The 25,685-nt window shown below is 47.5% G+C and overlaps 3 pseudogenes; 1 reads left to right on the top strand and 2 right to left on the bottom strand.

Moving 5' to 3' along the window:
* Positions 1 to 1,392: 1,392 nt before the first annotated feature.
* Positions 1,393 to 12,735, top strand: LOC113897475 (annotated as a pseudogene).
* Positions 12,736 to 19,818: 7,083 nt separating this feature from the next.
* Positions 19,819 to 20,324, bottom strand: LOC113897856 (annotated as a pseudogene).
* Positions 20,325 to 20,382: 58 nt separating this feature from the next.
* Positions 20,383 to 20,813, bottom strand: LOC113897474 (annotated as a pseudogene).
* Positions 20,814 to 25,685: the final 4,872 nt, after the last annotated feature.

The raw sequence follows: 25,685 nt of genomic DNA, 5'->3' as shown, positions 1-25,685 counted from the left end.
AAGACTCTCCTGCTATTGATGGGGCTGCTGCTCAGCTGGGAGAGTGGCCGGGCAATCTCGGGCAAAGAGCTCCGGGATAAGTGACCCGTCATGCCCTTCTGTCAGGACCCCAAGGGTCAGAGCCCATCTCTGACCTGTGCATGAGGTCTGGTTTGCTCTGCCTGGGTCCTTCTCTGAGCTCCCTGTTGCTAGTCAAGGCTCTTTGTGGTCAGGTTGGCTTCCAGGCACTTTCAAGTGGACCCCAAGCCCTTTCTGGATCTTGTATCTCATCTGGCTGTTCTCTTCCCATTCAGCTTGGCCCAGTACCCACACAGCTCCCCCTGAAGCTCCATGAAGCCTGGACCATTGGGGCCTCTGTGGACTTCCCCCTTGAGTTTCCATAACGCTTACCACCTGTGTCTGCCACCTTTCCACCTACAAAACCAATGCTCTGGGTTCAGGAAAGAGAAAATATAATTCATTAGGAGGGCTTATCATCCTTCAGAGCCCAGCTTTTAGTTCCCCTCTTCTGCTAGGTCCTTCCTGACACCCATCTTCCCTCTGCTCCACTCTTGTCCTGCGAGCTGACCAACTCTCTGGGGTAGTAGTTAGAAAACCAAATGTTGAGATCAGAGGTGGGTGGGAGTCTATCTCCACCCTCCCAGCTGTATAACTGTGGGTGAGTATCTTGATCTCATTATGATTCTTCATCCTCATTTATGCAATGAGGTGAAGGCAGTGTTGAGAGTCTTAGATAAAATGCATATGAAGCATCTAGCACGGTGCCTGGCCCAGGATAAGCACCAGAGAAGCGTGGGCTATTACTTTTAGTACTTTAGTAACATTGTCTCATTGTATTTGTCAAACGATGTGGTATGTCTGATCAGTCTCCTTGTGGGATGGTGTAATTAAGTCACCTCGGTGTCCCTGTCACCTGACACCATGCATTGGAACAAAGACGAAGTTCAGATGTTTGCTTAAACTGCTTTCCAGAAAGGACTGTATCCAAAAGGATACTATTTTATATTTTGATGCTTAAACATCAAATTATGCTTCCAGGATTTTTTTTTTTTCCTTGAACATTTTCTTCTGCAGTTAGTTAGGCTGCTCCTCCAGAGCCCCAGGGGCAGACTGGGTTATTTCTCTGGGTGTGTCTGCTCCAATGTTTGCATTTCTGAGCAGCTGGGTAATTGATTCTCAGGCCCTGGGTCTTTAGTGCGCCCTGGAGATGGAACCTGGAATGGAACCTGTGTCAGAGTGAAGCTGGGACCCTGAAGGCTGCTTGCCAGGGGGACCCCAGCCATGGCAGCCCCTAGATCCACTGGCCTTTCTGACCCTTTCAAATGGTTCCAGGATTGTATTCCCAGCACCACCCACTCACATCATCCACCTCTCTGCCCTTTTCCTGCAGAAATGTCCACCGAGGGGAGTAAGTATGTGAATAAAGAAATTTAAAATGCCCTCAAGGAGGTGAAACAGATAAGGACCCAAATAGAACAAACCAACGAAGAGCGCAAATTACTGCACAGCTCCCTAGAGGAAGCCAAGAAGAAGAAAGAGGTAAGGAAGAGCTCCGTGGCCCCAACCTTGATCCTCTGTGCTGGAGGGAGAGAGTGGCCCTTGCTCCTCCAGGTGCCCTGCCAGGTTGCCGTGGTGACCTGCCCTCCTTCCTTCCCCGCTGTGTCATCTGATACCAGGGGCTGTGGTTAACAAATAGGGAAGGTTTATTTGCTTTTGAAAGCTTTAAGAGATGAGATTTTGGATCTGGTTTCGTTACAAGCCTGCTGCCAGATTCATTTCAATAGATTTTTCTAAACCCCGATTGTGTGCAAGCTCCAACGTCGGCTTTGGGTAGGGTCTGTCACTGTCACGGGTTAGAAGGGGGATGGCACCCTACCTTCAGGAAGCTTATCTAGTGTGGGTAATACCTTTGGGGGTATAGCAGGCACACACTGTATTGCCCACGTCTGAGTTCTGGACTACTTTGTAAAGAGACACCTAAGTCCAACAGTGAGCATACACAACTAAGCCACTGTCATTCGACAAACAGCTTATTTGTGCTGTGCTCAGTCCCTCAGTTGTGTCCAACTCTTTGAGACCCCATGGACTGTAGCCCGCCAGGCTCCTCTGTCCGTGGGATTCTCCAGGCAAGAATACTGGAGCATGTGGCCATTTCCTCTTCCAGGGGATCTTTCTGATTCAGGGATCAAACCCACGTCTCTTAAATGTCTCTTGCACTGGCAGGCGTGTTCTTACCATTACCGCCACCTGGGAAGCCCAGCTTATTTAAAAAATCAATAGTCTTTGTCAGGGTATCCTCAAATTCTACCCTGATTGCTACCCTACCCCTAATGACAGAGATACTGAGATGCAGCCTATGGTCCCTGATGTGTGGGGTGAAATCATTATAAAGACTCAGAGAAGTTCTGTGGTGAAGAAACACATGTAACTTCATTTAACCCAAGTGCTTTCCAAATCCAATTGACCAGGGAATCCATTTATTTTTTTCCTGATAGCTTGGAGCACAATTTCATGGTAGCCACTTGCAGAAATGTTGGCCTGGGTGCAGCTCTAACTTTCTCTGAAACTTAATGCCCTTTCTTGGTATGAGTAGAAATTCCCGCCATGCTATGAGAAACCTCCTAGACTCCACGGAGAAGTGGCAAGTCTTGTTCTTGAATGTTTGTTTCTCACTGGAATATCTTGTTTCTCACTGGAATTTAATATTTGACAATCCAGGTTCTATAAAGCACATCATGTTTGGAGAAAGACTTCATGACTTCTCAGATGAGAAATATGAGAACTGGAAAGAAAGGAACTGCCTGTGACTTGGCCTCATAGAAGGTGTGGTGGCCTTCCCCATTTGGGAGCAAGAGGCAGTGGACACAGACCAGGGGACAGGGGACATGGAGCAGGAGAAGATTTCACATGGCTCCTCCTGCTCAGACATTCCTAGTGCAGCTTCATCTGGGGGTATAGATGGTCTACTTCATTCTTTGAAGAGTAAAACACTTATTTTTCAAGATTTTAATATAGAAAAGCAGAAGAAAAGTTTTTCCATAATCCTTTTACTTTAGGACAATTCCTTAGGTATCTAAGGATACCTACATTTGATCTATTTCTTACTATTTTTTCTCCTCTGTACTTTTTGGACAGTGGCTGTACTCAAACTCATTAATTTTTTAACATGAGAAATGCTTATTATAATATTTAACACTTATTACAAACATCCTTGGTAATGCTGTCCTAGCTACCATTTGTAGGTAGTACTATTTCCTTAACTTGTCCCCTAGTTTTGAACATCTGAGTTAACTCCAGTTTTTGTTTTTTTTTTTTGCCATTTATGAATATTTAAAAAATATCTTCAGGCATACAGATTTTTCCTTGATTGCAGGAATTCCTTGGGATAGATGCCTGCAGAATTACTGGATCAAATGTCATGGTCATGTTAGAGACTTTTGGTAGCAGGTGTGATTTTGATTTTAGAAACTTACCTATTCCCATGGCATGCTGCAGACTGTGGTTGCCATAGAAAAATAAGATTCAAGGAAGCTTTGGAAGATGATATTTAAATTCCTGAAGTTGAGAGTATAAAGTGGGGTATTTAGTGAGAAGGGGGAAGTCTTGGGGTAAAGACATTAGGTGCAGCATCAGAGAAAGATGTCTAGATGGGCTCTAGTGGCCAGAAAGGACTAACGAGCAGGATGAAGATGGGAGGATGTTTAAAACCAGATGAGAAGGGACATCCTGGTGGCAAATGTGGGAACTTGTGAGCCAGAGCAGGATGGAAATAAGCACCCATGTGCCAGGTTGGGCAGAGTTGGGGGTGGGCACCCATGCCTGCTTCAGGAAGGGGAAGTCCGTGGTTTCTGTGGCTAAGCCAGCCTGTGTCATCCCCCAGAACCCCCTGAATGACACCAGGGATTCCGAAACCAAGCTGAAGGCATCCCAGGGGGTGTGCAAGAAGACCACGACCGCCCTCTGGGACGAGTGTAAGCCCTGCCTGAAGCAGATCTGCATGAAGTTCTATGCTCCTGTGTGCAGAAGCGGCTCAGGACTGGTTGGCCACCAGGTGACAAGGCGCCCTGCCCCTTCAGCACAGCATGTCTCGGGCAGGGGAATGAGAACTGAATATGCTTCTTTGATTCTGCACCGAGTTCCAAGTGTGGGGATTTCCCTACCAAGGGGTTCTCCCACACCAGCCGGGTGCCCTGCAGTTCAACTCAAGTCGGACCCCATCTACCTAGAGACAGCATCAGACCCCACAGCTTCAGGGCTCAGTCCCACAAGTCTGCCCCACCACGCCCACCCCCGATTTCAACCGCCAATCATGAATCCAGGTGGTCACCTGTGCTTCTGACTGGCTGGCTGTAGATTAGAGTGTTCCATGACCGCTTCCTTTTATTGTTGTTGAGTCATTAAGTCATGTCCAACTCTTTCCAACCCCATGGACTGTAGCCTGACAGGCTCCTCTGTCCATGGAATTTCCCAGGCAAGAATACTGGAGTGAGTTGCCATTTCTTTCTCCCAGGGATCTTCCTGACCCAGGCATCAAACCCATATCTCTTACACTGCAAGTGGAACCCAGCATCCCCTTGGGTTCAATTAATTTGTTCAAGAAGCCCACAGAACCCGGAAAAACATTTTACATACTAGATAATCAATTTATTTTTAAAGGATATATCTTGGGTTATATCTGGACCACTGGGGAAGAGGTTAAGTATCTACCTTGCAGTGCAGGGAACATGAGTTCGAACCCTGCTTGGGGAACTAGAATCCCAATGCCACAGGGCAGTTAAGCCTGTGTACCGCAATGAAAGATCCCGCATGATACAACTAAGGCCTGACACAACCAGAGATAAATTTTAAAAATCAAAAATAAGTAAAATCATTTTTAAAAAAGCCACCAATGGGTGACTAGCCCATTGGTCATCCATTAAAAAAAGTAATAAAAATAAAAGGGTATAAGTCAAGAACAGCCAGATGGAAGAGATGCCCAGAAAAAGGGATGGGGAGGGCTGGAGAGCCTTCATTTCCTCTCTGAGTCAGCAGGCTCTTGTGTCTCATTGGTGCATGTGTTCATCAACCCAGAAGCTTCCCAACCCATCCTTTTAGATTTCATAGAGTCTTCGTTACAGAGGCACAGTTGATTAAATCATTGACCATTGGTCATTGATTTAATCTCCAGCCTCTCTCTCCCCTCCCTAGAAATCAGGGGCTGGGGCTAAAAGTTCTAACCTTTTAATCATGTAGTTGGCTCTCCCATCAATCAGCCCCCATCCTTCAGATCAGATCAGTCGCTCAGTCGTGTCTGACTCTTTGCAACCCCATGAATCGCAGCACGCCAGGCCTCCCTGTCCATCATCAACTCCCGGAGTTCACTCAGACTCATGTCCATCGAGTCAGTGATGCCATCCAGCCATCTCATCCTCTGTCATCCCCTTCTCCTCTTGCCCCCAATCCCTCCCAGCATCAGAGTCTTTTCCAATGAGTCAACTCTTCGCATGAGGTGGCCAAAGTACTGGAGTTTCAGCTTTAGCATCATTCCTTCCAAAGAAATCCCAGGGCTGATCTCCTTCAGCATGGACTGGTTGGATCTCCTTGCAGTCCAAGGGACTCTCAAGAGTCTTCTCCAACACCACAGTTCAAAAGCATCAATTCTTCGGCACTCAGCCTTCTTCATAGTCCAACTCTCACATCCATACATGACCACAGGAAAAACCATAGCCTTGACTAGACGAACCTTTGTTGGCAAAGTAATGTCTCTGCTTTTGAATATGCTATCTAGGTTGGTCATAACTTTCCTTCCAAGGAGTAAGCGTCTTTTAATTTCATGGCTGCAGGCACCATCTGTAGTGATTTTGGAGCCCAGAAAAATAAAGTCTTGACACTGTTTCCACTGTTTCCCCATCTATTTCCCATGAAGTGATGGGACCGGATGCCATGATCTTCGTTTTCTGAATGTTGAGCTTTAAGCCAACTTTTTCACTCTCCATTTTCATCTTCATCAAGAGGCTTTTTAGTTTCTCTTCACTTTCTGCCATAAGGGTGGTGTCATCTGCATATCTGAGGTTATTGATATTTCTCCCGGCAATCTTGATTCCAGCTTGTGTTTCTTTCAGTCCAGCGTTTCTCATGATGTACTCTGCATAGAAGTTAAATAAACAGGGTGACAATATACAGCCTTGACGTACTCCTTTTCCTATTTGGAACCAGTCTATTGTTCCATGTCCAGTTCTAACTGTTGCTTCCTGACCTGCATACAGATTTCTCAAGAGGCAGATCAGGTGGTCTGGTATTCCCATCTCTTTCAGAATTTTCCACAGTTTATTGTGATCCACACAGTCAAAGGCTTTGGCATAGTCAATAAAGCAGAAATAGATGTTTTTCTGGAACTCTCTTGCTTTTTCCATGATCCAGCGGATGTTGGCAATTTGATCTCTAGTTCCTCTGCCTTTTCTAAAACCAGCTTGAACATCAGGAAGTTCAGAAACTTTCAAAAAGTTACTTCCCTAACAAAGCAAAGACAGCTTGATTGCTCTTATCACGGGAAATTCCAAGAGATTTAGGACCTCCTTGTCAGGAACCAGACCATATATATGTTTCTTACGATAAATCACAGTATCACAGCTTCATTTCACATGCCATTTGCAACTGATTAGTTCTGGCTGCATTGGAGCCCAGAGTGTCGTGATCTATTGGTAATGTCTGCTATGAGTGAGAACAGCTCAGCTGTTCGTGGCTATAACCTTAGGGTCTGGTAGAGAATGGGCACACAGTGAGTATCTTTTGAATGAATGAACTCTAACATGGACATGAAAAGCCAAAACTTTTAGAAGTGTCTTCTTTCAGTGAATCAGTAGACCCTGGTTGGCCAACCCCATCTCCTAAATGCTACAGTTTGACTGGCACTGGGGCTTGGCTTGTAATGGATTGGAAATACAGGAGGGTATTGGCTTGAATGGGCCTCCCTGGCGGCTCAGTGGTGAAGAACCCACCTTCCAGTGCAGGAGACATGGGTTCAATCCCTGGGTCAGGAAGCTCCCCTGGATAAGGAAATGGCAACCCACTCCAGTATTCTTGCCTGGAGAATCCCATGGACAGCAGGAACCTGGCGGGCTACAGTCCATGGGGTCACAAAAGAGTCAGACATGACTTAGCGGCTAAATGACAAATTGACTTGAATAAGCATTTACTGCATATCTTAAGGTCGGGGGTGGGGCACCCTGTGTTATAAGGAGGTTCCAAGGTGAATCTTACTCCTGCCTTCAAGGGGGAGAGAAATGAGCCAGACAGAATGCAGAGCAAAGCAGGTTATAATGCCAAAGAGAAGTATGGACGGATCAGAAAATGTGGAGGTGGGAGAGGTGTCAGCAGGTGGCAATGGTGAGAGGGAGGCCATACCCAGCTCAGGGGGCCCTGGGAACCACCTCCTGGTCCTGCTGCAGGGAGTCCCACTGCTGACCCAAGCCTGTGTCTTTCTGCAGGCAGACAGCCAGATGCCAACCTGCTCTGCCTGCAGAACCATCTCAAAGGGCCAGGCAGTGGTGTGGAAGGGCTCAGAGAGATGGGGCGGCCCATGTTGCTCCGTGTGACTTCCCTTGTGTGTCCCCAGAAAACAGTGACCGCACTGTGTGCAAGGAGATCCGCCACAACTCCACGGGATGCCTGTGGATGGAGGAGCAGTGCGAGAAGTGCCAGGAGATCTTGGGAGTGGGTGAGTCGGAGACCCCTGGTCTCCTGTGTCCTCAGGTTCCCAGCACCTCCCTGGGGCTGCCTTTAGGGCGTCAAGCGGATAGGAGTTCAAACGCCAACTCTGCTACCTTCCAGCTGTGGCTCTTGGTGGGAGAGGGGTCCTTTGCTTGGTTCTGCCTGGATCCCCATCTGGGGTCGAGGGTTAGGATGCAGAGTCGTCCCCAAAGTTGGGAGACAGAATACAAAGTATTGGGTTGGCCAAAAAGTTTATTCAGGCTTTTCCATAACATCTTGTAGAAAAACCTGAAGAACTTTATGGCCAACCCAATACTTACCGCATCAGTTCAGGGTTAACAGGCTGACTGTAGGAGGGGCAGCTGTGCTTTCTAAAAAGCTGTCAACTGTGACTTCCTCCAGTTAGTCTGTCCCCAAGGGCCAAACCCAGTAGACATCCTCATTTTGGGCTGCAGACGATGAAAATTTAGATAGCATGTTGTTGTTACTGTTGTTTTGTCACTAAGTCGTGTCCAACTCTTTGCAACCCTGCGGAATATATAGCCCGCCAGGCTCCTCTGTCTGTGGGATTTCCAAGACGAGAATACTGCAGTGGGTTGCCATTTCCTACTCCAAAGGATCTTCCCAACCCAGGAATCGAATTCGAGTCTCCTGCATTGGCAGGCGGATTCTTTACCACTGAGCCATCGAGGAAACCCTTCGACAGTGTGAACTCTGTTAAACTCTTTCCAAGTGTTTGTTACTGAACACTCGTCTTCTACACACTTCATATTTACTCTGCTCCCTTGGATAACTGGGGTGGCTACTTATCTTACAGAGGAGACTGAGTTAGAGAAGGTTCAGTGACCTGCTCAGGATTACAGGACACCCCTCCTGTGGGGTGTTTGGAGTGTGTTCCCCACCAGTGCTGCTGTGTTCTCTGCCCTGAACATACAGGACTCTCCTTGTGGTACCTGCACTTCCTGACCACCTTCCTTGTGGTTGGTTGGTCCCTGAGGCAAAGGAAATAGCTCTCTTCTGCTGTAAAAGCAGAGACACACTTCCTGGCTCACAGAAGTTTATGCTCGGAAGGAAAGAGTTAATTATCCCCACCCCCACCCCAAGTGGATCGATCCTGTGGCTTTGATCTTAATTCTTTTGGGTGCCTGGGCAGGCCTTCAGAGTCTGGTTAAATATTCCTAATCTCAGTGCTGTGATTTTAGAAGCCACTGCAAAAGTACAAGTGCTATATGAGGCTGATCTATGAAGAAGTGAGGTGAGTCCACAAGCACGCCTCTTGGGTTTAGCCCATAAAATATCATAGGTAGGAAACCGTAAATCACACAGTACCTCGCAGTGAGAAAGTCACCTTAGGGCCAGAAGAAGAGACCTACCGATGCCCAAGCTCAGATTGGTGCCCCTGGTACTGATCTTAACCGTCACTGATCACAACTTCCTGAAACACTGGTTTTCTTTTCTACACTGAGGAAGATTTATGACTTCTTATCTAAAGTGCTTGCAACCTTTGGAGCGTGTGCTGCCTGGGACCTCCAGACTGAACTTTTGCAATTTCCATTCTCCTGGCATTTTGGACCAGATCATTCTTTTTTTTTTTTTTTTATGATAGGTTTCATCATTTTTTAATATTTATTTTTAAAAAATATTTATTTATGTATTTGGCTGCTTAGGGTCTTAGCTGTGGCCTGCGTGACCCTCACTGTGTCATGTATTGCAGTGGGTGGGTTCAGTTGTTGCCACGTGCAATGTGGGATCCTAGTTCCCCAACCAGAGATCAAACCCATGACCCTGCATTGCAAGGCAGATTCTCAACCACTGGACCCCCAGGGAAGTCCCTAGACCAGATCATTCTCTGTGATGGGGGCTTCCCTGTGCACTCTAAGGTGTTTCATAGCATCTCTGGCCTCCAGTAACCTCCCATCCCCTACCCTGCCAGTTGTGACAACCAAAAGTGTTTTCAGACCTTGTCAAATATCCATGGGGACAGCACTGTCCCAGGTGAGAGCCACTGCTCTAGACTTCATCCCGGTTCTCAATGACTGTCCTTATTTTCAATGACTCTCTGGCACAAAGAGTTAAGGTTAGTCATTGTACATATTTCTCAACCCAGGTTATTGTTCATAATCCTATGTCTTGCTCCACCTGATGTTTTATTTTAATTTAATAGAAATGATTAAAGGGCTTCCGTCATAGCTCAGTCGGTAAAGAATCTGCCTGCAACTCAGGAGACCCTGGTTCTATTCCTGGGTCAGGAAGATTCCCTGGAGAAGGGCATGGCAATTCACTCCACTATTCTTGCCTGGAGAATCCCATGGACAGAGGAACCTGGTGGGCTACATACAGTCCATAAGGTTGAAAAGAGTTTCACATGACTTAGTGACTAAACCGAAACCAATAGAAATGATTACAACCAGCATGATGAAGCGTGCAAAGAACTCCTCCTTTTCCCTGACTTGCTTGAGTTTCATGTGCTCTTTTGGGGATATTTTTCAACAATTAAGGGAGAGAAAAACAGTAGTTTTTAAAGAGAGAGCGCGTTGTTTCCAACCCCTGTCTACCTGACCACCTGCAGTGGGTGGGGTGGGGGGGAGTTGGGGGGAGCAAAAGCAGTGAACTTCCCTACTCTCTGGTGAGCTTGGCAGCCAGCCACACTGGGCAGATGGGCAAACCTGGACCCCCTCACTTCCTGTGTGCTCGTGGTCCGAGGATCCTGGCTGGCTCTTCTGCTAGCCAGGTTCTTGGGGCCAGAATTTCCAAGTCTGTATATATAGGCAAACTTGGAGAACTTTGGAGAGCCACAGACTCAATAGGAAGAGCCCAAGTTTAGGAGTTAAAGCCTTGAGTTCACCATCCTGACCTCCCAAATAATTCATCCTATGACTTCAGGCAAATGATTTAGCTCTGTGCTCCTCAGTTTCATTGTTGGACGTCAGAATACATCAGACTATTAGAGATCACCACTACCCAGAGCGTTCGGTGATGCCTGGGGCATAGCAGTACCACACAAATGGCAGCTACAGGTAATGTCCACCATTTCCGGAAATGACTCCTGGGGGGACGGGGGCAGCAAGAGGAGGTCCTGGTCTTTGCACACGGAGCCCTGAAGTCCATGCTTCTTGAGGTGTGGACAATGCCCCTCCTTGCCAATCTCCAGGGAGGCAGGATCTTGCACCCAAAGAGAAATCAGTGATGTTACTGAAACAATTTAGTTCAACTGACACTGTCTCCCAGAGCAAGACTTCTTTGATGAAGATAGTATGTGCTGATTCACACTCAGGGCAAGCTCTCTGCTTTGTCTTGGGCTGACAGCAAACACACGGTGGAAAGACGGTGCTCAGAGTAGCTCTGCCTTAGGTACTGGCTGTGTGACCCGATTGCCATTTGTTTTCATCCCTGTTGAGCTCTCCCTTCACATTCCTGTCATTTGTTTGTGTTCTTTCCATCTCTGGGCAGACTGTTCTGCCAGCAACCCGACTCAGACGCTGCTGCGTCAGCAGCTGAACGAGTCCCTGCAGCTGGCGGAGAAGTTCAGCAGGCTGTACAACCAGCTGCTCCAGTCCTACCAGCAGAAGCTGCTCAACACGTCAGCCCTGCTCAAGCAGCTGAACGAGCAGTTCACCTGGGTGTCCCAACTGGCCAACCTCACGCAGAACGATGACCAGTACCATCTGCAGGTCTCCATGGTTAGTCTGTGCTGGCCACACATGGCAGCTGCACTCATGGTGCAGTCTGGAGGTCGCATGGTCCTCCCCCAGGGGTGAAACGGGATCAAGATGTTCACGGGGGCATGTCTGCTTTGATGGAGCACTTGTCCTACTGCAGGAAGCAAACACTCAGGCACAGCGGTACACGGAGACCTCATTGCCTGATGAGGCGGAGTGTCACGATCCTATTTTATTGGCTAGGTTCAACAGCTTACCCAGCATCTCCTACCTGAGGGGTGATCACCCAGGTGTTTGAACCTGTCTGCCTGGCCGCAGAGCTCTTTCCAGAGAGCTGCCCTGTCCCACGTAGGATGCCTCATGAACTGGCCCATTGTTCTCCTCCAGTGATAAGCAGCATCACTCTAGTACCAGGAAACGTTTCTTTTTCTCTCCCTGATTCCTTTTCTACCACTGTCTGGCTGGCTGCTGCCCAAAGGAAGCATGGCAGCTGGGAAACCATGTTTTACTTGGTGGGGCTCCCCCTGGGATGGTCCTTCATGGAAGGCATTTACCCCCCAAAAGTAGTGTCTCTGAGGGCATTTCCGTTCACCAAGTTGTCTAGTTGTGGAGGTTAGGGAAAAGCAAAGGGGTCCACAGATCCGAATGAAGCCTTACTTTAGTTGCCAGCTGAGTCTGGGTTGACCGTCTTCCCCACCCCCTTGTTACCTTTTCTCCTTCCAAGTGAATGCTCCGACCCCAGCATTCCATCTGGCCTCACCAAGGTGGCTGTGAAGCTCTTCAACTCCTTTCCCATCACCGTGACAGTCCCGCAGGAAGTCTCCAGTCCTGACTTTATGGAGAACGCGGTGGAGAAAGCGCTGCAGCGCTACCGCCAGAGGAGCCCATGAGTGTGCGCCCCCCAGCCCCACCTGGGGCCCTCTGGGGCGAACAGTTCCCTGGGGGTCCAAAACACAGGGCAGAGGCATCACTGGAGCTACAGCCAGAGCCCACGCGGGAAGTTGGAAAGCTGCTCGGAATTTTTTTCTTTCTTTGGAGGATGTTCTTTCTGGGTTGATGAGGATCAAAGTGTTGGTTGCTGCTTCTCAGTGATTATCAGCCCTCACCTCCCCCTCCCCTGTTTCTTTTTCAGGGAGGAGTGAGGCGTGAAAGTTGCTTTTCTAAGTATGGGGGCATCTGCACCCACTTGCCCCTGAGATGAGCTTCAGGCCCCTCTAGAGAGTTCTGCACATCACCAGGTGACCAGGCCTGGGCTCGAGGCCCTCCTGACCCCACCAGCCTCTCTTTCCTCTGAACTCCTCTGAAACGCACTGATGCCTGCGTTTGCTGATCACCGGAGGAGCTTGCTCACATGCCACTAACTCAATAAATCGCCTTGTAATCTGAATGCTTTGCTGTGTCTTTTTTTGTTTGTTTGTTTTTTTGGCTGCACCCTGAGGCATGTGGGATCAACACTGTTGTTGTTGATTAGTCGCTCAGTCTCTATTGATCCCTATTACGACCTATGTACTGTAGCCCACCAGGCTCCTCTGTCCATGGAATTCTCCAGGCAAGAATATTGGAGTGACTAACCATTCCCTTCTCCTGGGGATCTTCCTGACCCAGGGATCAAACCCACATCTCCTGCACTGGCAGGCGGGTTCTTTACCGCTGAGCCACCAGGGAAGCCCCTTTTAGTTCACTGACTAAGGATCCAACCCGCACTCCCAGCATTGCAAGTGTGGCGTCTTAACCACTGGACCACCAGGGAAGTCCTGGTGTGTCCACCTTAGGCTGGTTGTTTTGTTTGTTTTAACCCCGGAAGGTCTTCATTTGAATGTGGGAAAAAAAGAGAAGAGAAAAACCAATGGCCAATATGGTATAGTCTCATATAGTTGAGAATAAAAGGAGTGGGATGATGAAGTTGGTCCAGTTCAAGGATTTCCTGCTTTTAGGAAGAGATGTGCTCAGCAGCCAGCTAAAGCATGTTTCTGAAAAACGAACCTTTTCCATTTTCTTATAAAGTGGATACTTACTATGATTGGGGTGAGGATGATCTCCCGAAGGAATACATTGAAAATTAGGGTGCGTAAGGGGTAAAAATAAGGCATACTGGTTATTTTGATATATAATTGATATTTTCCTTCTGGAAAATGTACTCCTCCCCAAAAAACAAAAGGAAGTAATCTTCTTTTAGTTGTGAGAGCTTAGCATCCCTGTGAAACCTTGACTGTGGTATTGCTTGTTTACTGTCTGTTCTATACCACCTTTATATCTTTCCCCCAACCTTAAGAATTTCTCCTCTGCCTGGGTTTTTCCTGATAACTATTCATCCCTCCTGGCTTCTCAGGTGCCTCAGTGGTAGAGAATCCACCTGCAATGCAGGAGACACTAGTTCAATCCCTGGGTTGGGATAAACAGGAGAGGGTGAGATGTATGGGAAGAGTACCATGGAAGCTTACATTACCATATGTAAAATAGATAGCAACGGGAATTTGCTGTATGGCTCAGGAAACTCAAACAGGGGCTCTGTGTCAACCTTAGAGGGTGGGATGGGGCGGGAGATGGAGGGAGTTTCAAACGAGGGGGGATATATGTATACCCATGGCTGATTCATGTTGAGGTTTGACAGAAAAATAACAAAATTTAAAAATTTTAAAAATTTCGCCCCTCTGAAATATAGCTGGTCTGCAGTACCTCCAGATTGCCAGCAGGTGGCACTGACTAACTGCGACACTTCTCTCCACATTAAGAAGCCTTTCCATTTATAAATCTTCTCTAAAGAATCCTGTTCATCAAACATACATCAAAGGGAAATGAAAACCATCTGGATGCACCCCAGGTCTGTAACAAGATCCACATGTAAATTAAAAGCTTAAAATATTCTTAGTTTACTATTCCTTTTCTCTCTTAAGTTATAAGCACACTTGCCACACACGACAATGTCTATTAGCTTATGTCCATAGAAGCTAGTACTTTAGTATTGCTACCAAGGAAATTCAGAGGAAGGTAAGTGTGTGTGATTCACTTAAAGATATACATTAATTAGGGTTATGGTTCAGAAGACATTTGCTAAAATGACCATATTGTAAATTATATATTACATTAATGTCACTTACTACATTTCACAAGTTATTTTCTGTCTTCCACTATGCTGCTGGATGTTGGAAGTCACTATACCCAGTTGTTGCTTCTTTTTATGCAACTCCCTTTAAATTCTAGACTTGCCCCTTAAAAGACAGAGACTAGGACTTCCCTGGTGGTCCAGTGGTTAAGAATTTTTTCTGCCAATGTGGGGAACATGGGTTTGATCCCTGGTCCAGGAAGATCCTGCATGCCATGGGGCAGCTAAGCCTATACACCACAACTACTGAGCCCACGCGCCTAGAACCTGTGCTCTGCAACAAGAGAAGCCACCACAATTAAAAACTCATGCACCACAACTGCTTGCCCTAACTAGAGAAAGCCCACATGCAGCAATGAAGACCCTGCGCAGCCCAAAATACTACCTGATGCAAAGAGCCGACTCATTGGAAAAGACCCTGATGCTGGGAAAGACTGAGGGCAGGAGGAGAGGGGGGCGACAAAGGATGAGATGGTTGGATGGTATGACCGACTCAATGGACATGAATTTGAGCAAAATCTGGGAGATAGTGAAGGATGGGGAAGCCTGGCATGCTGCAGTCCATGGGATTCGAAAGTAGACACAACTGAGCAACTGAACAACAACAAAAGCACCCCCAAAAAGAGAGAGAGCCTGAAGCTGACTCTGAGTTTCATCGGATGCCCCTTTCCCCTTCCTGTTTCCCTCTTTGCACAGTGACCTGGTTTGAGGGTCCTTGGATGTCCCTCCATCCCTGATAGAAATCCCAGCCCGAGGCCCCAGAAAGCCCTGAGGCAGGAGATGAAGTCACCAAGGTACTAGATGAGACAGGGTGGGGATCTTCCAGCTGGGGGTCTGTGGATAATGGGCCCTTGGTTTCTAGCTTCTAGGATCCTTGTGGCAGAGAGGGAGCAGGGCTTGATGTTCTGAGAAGAGAGGGCTTGACCTCTGCTTAGTGGAGGTGGGGACGGGGTGCGGAATCACGAAGCCTGCTGTCAGACTCTGCATGCCACTTGACTGTCTTCTGCCAGAAACCTATGATTGGATATCGTCTCTGATGACCATGATGTGAAATGACACCAGAGTTGTGCAGTGTGCAGCCTGGGCAACTGTTACCAGGAACCCTGGACCAACCACAATTCTCTAATCCCTGGGCCAATTATTTTGTGTGATCCCATCAGTTCCCCACAGTTACCCTCAGGGCAGTGGTTATTTCCTCCACAGCATAAAAGCTGCTGGGAGTGGTGGGGGGAGCTTTCACTTGAGAAGTGCCTCGAGGGAAGAAGACCCCGCCCCAGTTCCTTGTGGCCCACAGAGGCTATAGGAGACCCGGGGTTGCGGCCCTACCCTGTGAAGTAGCAGGGAATAGGGGAGTGGTGGGAGCCAAGAAGCCCTCCAAAAGGATGCAGAGAGCGAGAGCGCGCCACCAAGTGGTGGAGGTGGGGATGACAGTCACTCAGCTCAGGACTCCCCAGCCTCCTGGCATCGTCTCTCCTGGGGTTACACGGTCACGGAGTCACAGTGACAGGATTAGAAGAAAGTGGTCAACACGTAACAGAGCCTTTGGTCGCCCTGAGGGGGCTGGAGACTCGGACTGCTGGCAGGGGCCTATGGAGGACACAGGTGCCAAGTTTAAGGCCTACCCAGGGACACTGTTCACTTGTCTGTGATGAGAAGAGACCAACAGTAGCAGCCCAGGTCAACAGACCAAGCAAGACCCCACCCTGCCTCAGAGGAGCTTGACCAGGAGCGAGGAGGACGAGGGAGGGGTGTCCAGCGTGGGACACGCCCCCCTCCCTTCTCTGCTCCGGTTCTCAGAACGTGAGGAGGGCAGCCTGGTGCCCCCACCTCCTGCACCCCTCCTCCTCTGATGGGGGAGAGAAAGAGCCTGGCTTTGCACGGGAGAGTGACGTTCCAAAGTAAATGGATCCTTTTATTACCTGTGAGATGTTCAGGAAGTAAACAATCTGCTCTAGCTGTTATCAAGTGACGAGAACAGTGGTCAGAATGAATAAAATTGCTTCTTGTGTGTGCCTCTGAAGGAATGGAAACTCCACAATAAACAGATTCCCAGAGTCGCAACCACAGTTGAGCAAGAGCTTCAGACAGGAAGTGGACCGAGGAGAGGTAATTGCAAGTGTGGGTGTAAACACAATGTGTGTGCTCAGTTGCTCGGTCATGTCCTACCCTTTGTAGCCCCATGGACTGTAGCCTGCCAGGCTCCCGTTCATGGGATTCTTCAGGCAAGAATACTGGAGTGGGTTGCTGTGCCCTCCTTCTCCAGGGGATCTTCCCAACTCAGGGACTAAACGTGTGTCTCTTATGTCTCCTGCGTTGGCAGGTGAGTTCTTTACCACTATTGCCACCCGGGAAGCATAGAGATAATAAGAACCATTTATTTTCAGAAATGCAGAGTTGGGATCAAACCCAAGTCTGACTCTGGGGTCCGAGGTCCCTGCCCCAGGGTCCTCTCACGACCGAGCATTTGCCTGGTGTTCTCTCACTGTGACAGAATGGCTTGGCAAACCCAGGAAGTATCAGTATTGAATAGATCTAAAGACAATTCGAGGACTCAGCTCTGCAGAATTTATTCATAGAACTGACAACTGCCAAATCAGTCAATAAGAAAGCAAGGAAATGCTGGGCAACAGGGAACAAATTTACCAGGTTAATAATGGACTCTGTTTGCCTCTGAGATATCTCAGCCCCTCGGGCACAGTCCTCCCAGATGGTGACATTGATCTCGGTGAGGTGGGGGTGGGCAATAACAGTGACTCCTGCCCCACCCCACCACTCTTACACACTAATGGTCAACACTTGCCTTCAGCCAGGTCAAGTCCGCTGCAAGGTTGGGGAGGGGGAGTCAGGCTACATATAGGAGAGGGAGACAAGTCAGCACATTTCTTGCCCTCACTTCTTGCCTCGGGGCTTCCCAGGTGGCACGAGTGGTAAAGAACCCATCTGCCAAGGCAGGAGGCTTAAAAGATGAGGTTCGGTCCCTGAGTCAGGAAGATCTCCTGGAGGAGGGCACAGCAACCCACTCCAGTATTCTTGCCTGGAGACTCCCATGGACAGAGGAGCCTGGCGGGCTAGGTCCATGGAGTCGCAAAGAGTCAAACATGACTGAAGTGACTTAGCATGCACGTTGCCTCCAATATCAAAGGAATAAAGACAGTGATCTTCAACTGGTACCAGATGTTCTACAATCTCCTCTTGATCTCCAGACACTTTGGTGCCCAATTCAATAAAAAAAAGCACTTGACCTAGGTTGACTGCCAAGCAGGCCTGTCACTCAGCAGTGGAGGTGACAGGTGAACCACATACTCCAGCCTCATGTCCATGAAGAGACTTTTGCCTTCTTTGTGAAGGACTTTGTGTACGTGGACAACATCACAGAGATGCCCTGACAGCATTAAAGGAAGATATTCGTCCTCCAAATTCAAGCCTGCACCCCTACTACCAGCCTGGAATGAACAAGCCGTCATTCTTTAAAACAATGTCCTGCGATTATCCACAGCCCAACAAAACATTCTCTTACTCTGTGTATGTAAAAGTATCCATTTGTGTGTGTCAAAAATTAAAACTAACCAAAAGTTTGATAATTTTCTTTGGGAACTTTCTGGAAATGCCTGGGTCTCTCTTGACCCTGTCACATGGAGAAGAAACCAGGGTGGAGATGAAGATAAATCAAGCTTGGGTATTTCGTGCAGCTTTACTCAGGCACTGCCTTGTATTCATCCCCTTTAGTTCATGGGTTCCTCAAGGAACTATTTTTCATAGCTATTTATCCACTTTCCACTGCCCCATTCTTGTAGCTCCTGCTTTTGGCCTCATTTTTGTGTGTGGCGCTAGTGGTAAAGAACCTGCCTGCCAATGCAGAAGATATAAGAGACACAGGTTCAATCCCTGGGTCAGAAAGATCCCCTGAAGTAGGAAATGGCAATCCACTCCAGTATTCTTTTTTTTTTTTTTTTTCACTCCAGTATTCTTGCTTGGAGAACCCCATGAACAGAGGACCCTGGCGAGCTACAGTCCATGCGGTCGCAAAGAGTCAGACATGACTGAACACACATAGAGATCTATGGGTAAGATCTTCCTGGTAGGGGACCCAGCGCCACCCCTTCTAAATTTGTTTCCTTTTTTTTTTTGTTTTAAAGACTCATCTGTTCTTTAATTTTTGGCCAGTTCAGTTCAGTCGCTCAGTCGTGTCCGACTCTTTGTGATCCCATGAACCGCAGCACACCAGGCCTCTCTGTCCATCACCAACTCCTGGAGTTCACCCAAACCCATGTCCATTGAGTTGGTGATGCCATCCAACCATCTCATTCTCTGGCGTCCCTTTCTCCTCCTGCCCTCAATCTCCAAATGCCCAAAGCTCCCAAATCAGGAAACCTGTAACCTTGCTCACAGATGAGAATGGACAACAGCAGAAGCTACTGTGTAGAGGCTGGGCTTCGTGCTTACCTGTTTGTATCTGTCATCTCCAACACTCCTGTGTGGTGTCATTATCCCTGCTTTGTAGTAAACCAAGAGAGCTTATAGAACTGAGTCCAAAGATGTATATAAGCCCTCCCCCAGTGACAGGAAAACCATCTGAAGGGACAGTGACACTGAAGGGTCAAAAAATCACCGTCTTGCTATAAACAGTAATGAATTATAATAAATTCTGACTCAGAAATTGCTGGAGAACAGGATCTAAGAATATTTACTGGTAAAAGATAGGTGTTTAAAGAGGACCTATCTTCCATCATTGCCTTTAATAATTAAATGCTTGCTACTTATAAATTCAGTGACTTTAACAAATTCTTATTCTACACAGATATAGACAGGTTTGTGTTATCTAACTGCAAATCTAATTAGGTTTGAAATCCTAAAAGTAGAACATTTAAGCTAAATGATAACTTTCCTAACACTTTTCAGAGTTGTTTTTTTTTTTTTTCCCTTCTACAATGGCACCTCGTGGGAGACTGGTTAACAATGTGCAACCTTAGAATCACCACTGATTTCCTCTGTGTGTGTGTGTGTGTGTATGTGTGCACGCATGTGTGCTGTGCCACATGGCTTGTGGGTCTCAGCTTGTGGGATCGTAGTTCCCTGACTAGGGATTGGATCCATTGGGTTGGCCCTGGCAGTGAAAGCCTGGAGTCCTAACCACTGCACCGCCAGGGAATTGCCTGTTTTTTTCAGTTTTGAAAACCTAGATAGGTGATGAATATACTTAATCCTGAGTGAAGCATAAGTGGACACTGGAACAACTCTTCACCTGCTCCCCTCCCCCAGTATAGGTCTGTGAGCCCGTCCTTGGGAAGAACAGCAATCCCTGTTTTCCCCAGAGGCTTTCAATACTAAAAACACTGATGGCTGAACTTGCATCTTTAAAGACATAGTTCAGGATTTGGGCGTTTCTGGAACCATAACTTTAACCCAGCCTTCCATAACAGTCTTTTTACTTTCTAGTACAGAACATGACACTGCAACAATGGCAATGAACCGCTTCAGCTTTTTCACTTCTGCAGAAGCTAAAACAACTTCCCCAACATACAAAGGGGCTGGAAAGTTAATTTTCTGGGAAAGAAATACACAGCCTGGCCCCGGCATTTTAGTACCGAGGAAAGCTGAAGTCAGTCCATTGATCAAAACTTCATGGACAATTGTCTTCCTAAATCTAGTGTGTTTTGCAAATCTTTGTCTAAGTGCAAAGGGTTGACATCCCCTGTTAATTCTGAGAAGGTGGCTACGTCCCTGTGTGTGAAGGCCCTATTGAGTTCAGCCCAGTCTCCGACTCTGAGGTGTGTGTGCTCTAAGGGCTGCCTGTTCGGTACTGATTGGCTCAGGCAGATTCTCCTGTGAAGCCAACCCCACCAAAGGCGATGGCTGGACATTACTGGGAGCATCTTCAGCACTCTTAAATTCCATCGACAGGAGATTCTGGGCTGCTTCAGTCTCCAAACATTACGCTGGCACCAAAAAGTACTTTTGAGAGTGAGGAATATTTTCTCAAATTGAAGACTACTCAATTCTAGTTCCCTACTATTGCCAGATAATGCAAGGAGAAGTGGAGAAACCTGAATCACTCTGAAAGCACAGTTCTTGCCTTTATAGGATCCTAACAGGGTCAGAGAGCTCCACAATTTGACAAGACCACTGCTGCATATCCTTAGGATGGCTGACAGGGTCTTCTCTTCATAGGTCAGAACGTCCAAGGGTAACGCAGCATCAACCTCACCAAACAGGTCCTTCAGGGCTGAAATAAGCAGCTGTTTGAATTGTGCAGCATTCAGTCCAATCCCACAGTCTTGAAATTCTAGGCGGACTTTCATGTAGTGGTACTCAGAGGGATGTTTGTAAACTGTTCTTTTCTATGTGGCAGCTGAGGCTGGCATCTTTTTCCAGTGCTGATCACATCTATATTGAGTCAAGAGGGTTTTGGGCACTTGAAGTCATTTTCAACTTTTTTTTGACTAACTTCTGCCACTGATTTCTCCCCTACCTGGGGCCAGGCGCATGCGCTCTGCATACGTGGTCTCAGTCCTCTCGGCCACCCTGTGTGACTGAGACTGTGTTGTAGAGAGAGGCCTGGGATGGTTCATGGCCCAGCCTCACCTTAGTCAGTGGCATCCGAGGCCAGAGCGGGAGGTACCCAAGGCCGCTCCTTGCTGCCCGCCACCCTTCTGCCTTCTGTTTTCATTTTTTACTTTTTTATTATTTTATTTATTTGACTGGACCAGATTTCACTGTGGCAGGCAGGATCTATTTCCTTGATCAGGGATAGAACCCAGGGCCTCTGCTTTAGGAGCAGGGAGTCTTAACCACTGGACCACCAGGGATGTCCTCCACCCCTTCTCAATTTGAAACCTACTTTTGCAGGGAGGAATCTGTTCCCTCTTGCCCACCCCCATCCTCCAGGGTTTTCTCCCTTTTCTGAGGCCCTTCTGGTGGCTTCAGAGTTTGAGACTAGCCAGCTTCACGCCTTTAGGGTCAGCCTTGCTTGCCTTCTTGTGTGCTCAGCTGTGTCCGACTCTTTACGACCCCATGGATTGTAGCCCACCAGGCTTCTCTGTCCTTGGGATTCTCCAGGCAAGAATACTGGGATGTGTTGTCATTTCCTTCACCAGGGCATCTCCCCAACCCAGGGGTCGAACCTGAGTCTCCTGCATTGGCAGGCAGATTCTTTACCACTGAGCCACTTGGAAAGCCTTTTAGGTTCAGAGAGGGAGGCTTTGTTCCTCTTGAGCCTGCACCTCGCAGGATCCCGACAGCTGCCATCAGGGGGCGCCATGAGCCCCTGTTCCAGGGCTGACGGTGGATGCTGACCTTGAGAAGGACCAGAGCTGTGCTGTGGCTCCGCAGACGCTGGGCTTTGCTGCACTGCCGGCTCCCATCACCTGACCCACACATTCCCTTGTCTATCTTCCAGTCTGAGCCCCTGCAGGTGGCCAGGTTGACTTGGCCGGTTTGGGGTTATCCGCATGCAGAAACACCTGCAAGTGAAGTGAGGGGGCATCCGTCTTGGTTTTTAAATGTCCCACATCTTTGCATTTGGGGAGGCTTTCTGATCAGTGGTGCATCCTTCTGGGACCCTCAGAGGTCACCTGGAACCCTCCTTTTCTCTGCTATGCACCTGTAGGGTGCGGGGGCCAGGCGGCCACTCGAGGGGAGAAGCTGCCCACAGTCCACTCACTCCACTTGGTGAAATTTGCATGTTACTTTTCGGCTGGTGACTGCTCACCCCAAATTCAACTTTGAGAGCCGCCCACAACCCAACAGCTCTGATGCTGTACTATGACTGAGCTTCACACTGGCCCAGGAGGAATTTTCCTCATCCTTCCAGCCTACTTCAAAGATGCTGCCGACGATCACTGTTTACTGTTAGAAGCACAGGTTCTGACTCTCAGCACCCACGATTTTCCAAGTCCCCCGAGGTGAGGACAGTGTTTGCCACTGGGGCACAATATGACCCGAGGCTTGGGCCTGAGGACAGCACTGGGAGAGAGGGGAAGCCAGCCAGTGGGAATCTGGACCAGCAATGGCCAGCAGGAGGTGAAGGAGGAGAGAAAAAGTGGATCTGCAACAGTGGTGGCTCAGGAGCACAATTTATGGCCTCAGTATACACTCAATCTCAAAAGGACTCTGCAATGAAAATTTGGGGGGTGGGGAATGACCTTCAGGCTTTAAAAGGTCTCAAATCAAAGGAAGACTAAATTATAATTCATCAAAAGCCTGATCTAGGAAGGGGCCTTGGGTTCTCTGGTAGTCAGAAAGTCTGTTTCCAAAATATTCTTTGACCTCAGCATTCCAGGAGTTGAAGTTTAACTGAATCTCAAGGTTTTGGACTTAAGCCATTGCAGTGGGTATTCCTTAAAGCCTGCACTTGTCCCCTTGGGGTTCATGAAAGGGGCCATAAAACACACAGCAAACGTGGCACTCCTGCCTAGGGTGGAAATGCCATCTAAAAATTTGGAAAATAAAACACTGCTCAAAAGTTTAAAACACAATTACATAATGGAATAGAAGACAAAATTCACAGATTTTAAACATTTAATTCGAGCTATTGAAAATATGGGTTTTGAGATGTACCTTGATTGAAATATTTAGGGGCACTGTATTTCCTAAATTGCTGTGTGACATTGAACAAGTTTCCTCCACTCTATGAGACTTGGTTTTCTCATCTGTACAACAGGGAGTGACTTGGACTCCACCTTTTCCCGAGCCTCAGAGTTTAGTCCACCACGCTTTTCTTTGTATTAACGTCACCAGTCTATCTCTTTCCTTATATATCAGACAGCTCCTCCAGAGAAATAGAACCAGTGTACATGTTTATGTTAGACTGATGTCAAGGAGCTGGCTCAAGTCTGACAGTTGTAGGGCAGCCCCACGGGCTGGAAACTCAGCCAGCAGCTCTTGAAATAGAATTTATTCTTCTCTTAGAGATGTCAACTTGTGTTTTGAAGCCCTTTCTAATGTTGCATGAAGCCCATGTGCATTGTTATTGTTCGGTTGCTAAGTCGTGTCTGACTCTTTGCGACCCCATGGACTGCAGCACGCCAGGCTCCCCTGTCCCCCACTATCTCACTGGAGCTCGCTCAGATTCATGTCCATTGAGTTGGTGATGCTATCTAACCATCTCATCCTCTGCCACCCCCTTCTCCTTTTGCCTTCAATCTTTAGCATCTGGGTCTTTTCCAATGAGTCGGCTCTTTGCATCAGGTAGACAAGTATTGGAGCTTCAGCATCAGTACATTATTGAGAGTAATTCCCTTTAAATTAACTCACTGCAGATGCTCAGTGCTTCCACAAAATACCTTCAGAACAACCCCTAGGTTAGTGTTTGATGAAATGATTCAGACTGTTGTCCAGTAAGGTGACATGTGCCTACCAGCTATGCCTGGTGGTGGGGAGCAGGGCTGGTTTCATGGGTTAGCTCAGCCAGTGCTGTGCTTAGAAGGTCCCTGTACTTTTTAATTGTATATTTTAGTTTTGGGTTGTGCCGTGCAGCATGTGGGATCTTAGTTCCTTACCCAGGGATCCAACCCATGGCGCCTGCACTGGAGTATGGAGCCTTAACCACTGGGCCAGCAGGAATGTCCCAGAAGGCCCTTGTGCTTGGTTGAGTGCTCTGTTGTCACCCTCTTGAAATTTGTGTTTTAATTGAAGTATAACTGTCTTCTTGAAATTCTTTATCGTCTTGCGCTGGGCCCTGTGATTCACATAGCCTGTCCTACTGAAGGTGTAGTTTTTGCCCTTGAAACCATGGCCTTGGATCTTGAACCAGTCTCTCTGGGGAAGCTGAGTCCATGGGGACTGACCAGGTCTCTATGGCTGTGCCATTTCCCTGACACTTCATCACACACTTCCTGGCTTGGCTGTTTAATGTCCTATGAATGTTAGTCTTGCTTCCCTGAATTAGAATATACATTGCTTTACTTTTATTGGTGTAGAAATATATATAATATAGAATGTACCATGTTAACCATTTTGCAGTGTGCAGTTCAGTGGCATTAAGTGCATTCACTGTATTTTATTTTTTCATATTTATTTATTTATATGGCTGTACCGGGTCTTCATTGCAGCATGTGGTATGGATTGAACCTGGGCACCCTGCGCTGAGACTGGACACCAGGGACGTCCCAAAGACATTCACTTTATTGTGAAGCCATCACCAGTCTCCAGAATTCTTCATCTTCCCCAACTGGAAACTGTACCAGTTAAACACTGTCTCCTAGCCTCCCTTTCTCCCAGCCCCCAGCACCCACTATTCTATTTTCTGTTTCTGAGTCTGAATTCTAGGTACCTCATATAAGTGGAATCGTGCAGGATTTGTCTCTTTGTGATTGGCTTATTTCAGTTAGCAGAAAGCTTTCAAGGCTCATTAATTGTAGGATATATCAAAATTTCCTTCCTTTTTAAGTCTGAGTACTATTCTACTGTATGTGGAATATGAGTCCGCATTTTATTTACCCAGCCGTCCATCAGTGGGCATGTGGGTTGCTTCTACTCTTTGGCAATGGTGAACAATGCTGCTATGAGTATAGGTGTGCAAATATCTGTTTGAGTCCCTGCTTTCAGTTGTTTTGGGTGTATGCCCAGAAGTGGAATTGCTGGATCGTGTTTTATGTTTTTTGAGGAACCCTGTACTATTTTCCTTGGCAGCTGCACCATATTATTACAGTTTCACCAGCAATATACACAGATTCCAATTTCTCCATGTCCTTGACAACACTTGTTATTTTCTGTTGTTGTTTTGGAAAATAGTAATCCTAATGCATGTAAAGGGACATCTCATTGTGATTTTATTTTCATTTCCCTAATGATTAGTGTATGGATGTGAGAGTTGAATTGTGAAGAAAGCTGAGCGCCGAAGAATTGATGCTTTTGAACTGTGGTGTTGGAGAAGACTCCTGAGAGTCCCTTGGACTGCAAGGAGATCCAACCAGTCCATTCTGAAGGATATCAGCCCTGGGTGTTCTTTGGAAGGAATGATGCTAAAGCTGAAACTCCAGTACTTTGGCCACCTCATGCAAAGAGTTGACTCATTGGAAAAGACTCTGATGCTGGGAGGGCTTGGGGGCAGGAGGAGAAGGCGACGACAGAGGATGAGATGGCTGGATGGCATCACTGACTTGATGGATGTGAGTTTGAGTGAACTCCGGGAGTTGGTGATGGACAGGGAGGCCTGGCGTGCTGCGATTCATGGGGTCGCAAAGAGTCGGACACGACTGAGTGACTGAACTGAACTGAACTGAATGATGAGTGAT

The sequence above is a fragment of the Bos indicus x Bos taurus genome, chromosome 8, assembly GCF_003369695.1.
Source record: "Bos indicus x Bos taurus breed Angus x Brahman F1 hybrid chromosome 8, Bos_hybrid_MaternalHap_v2.0, whole genome shotgun sequence".
NCBI lineage: Eukaryota > Metazoa > Chordata > Mammalia > Artiodactyla > Bovidae > Bos > Bos indicus x Bos taurus.
This window is presented reverse-complemented; position numbering and strand designations above follow the sequence as displayed.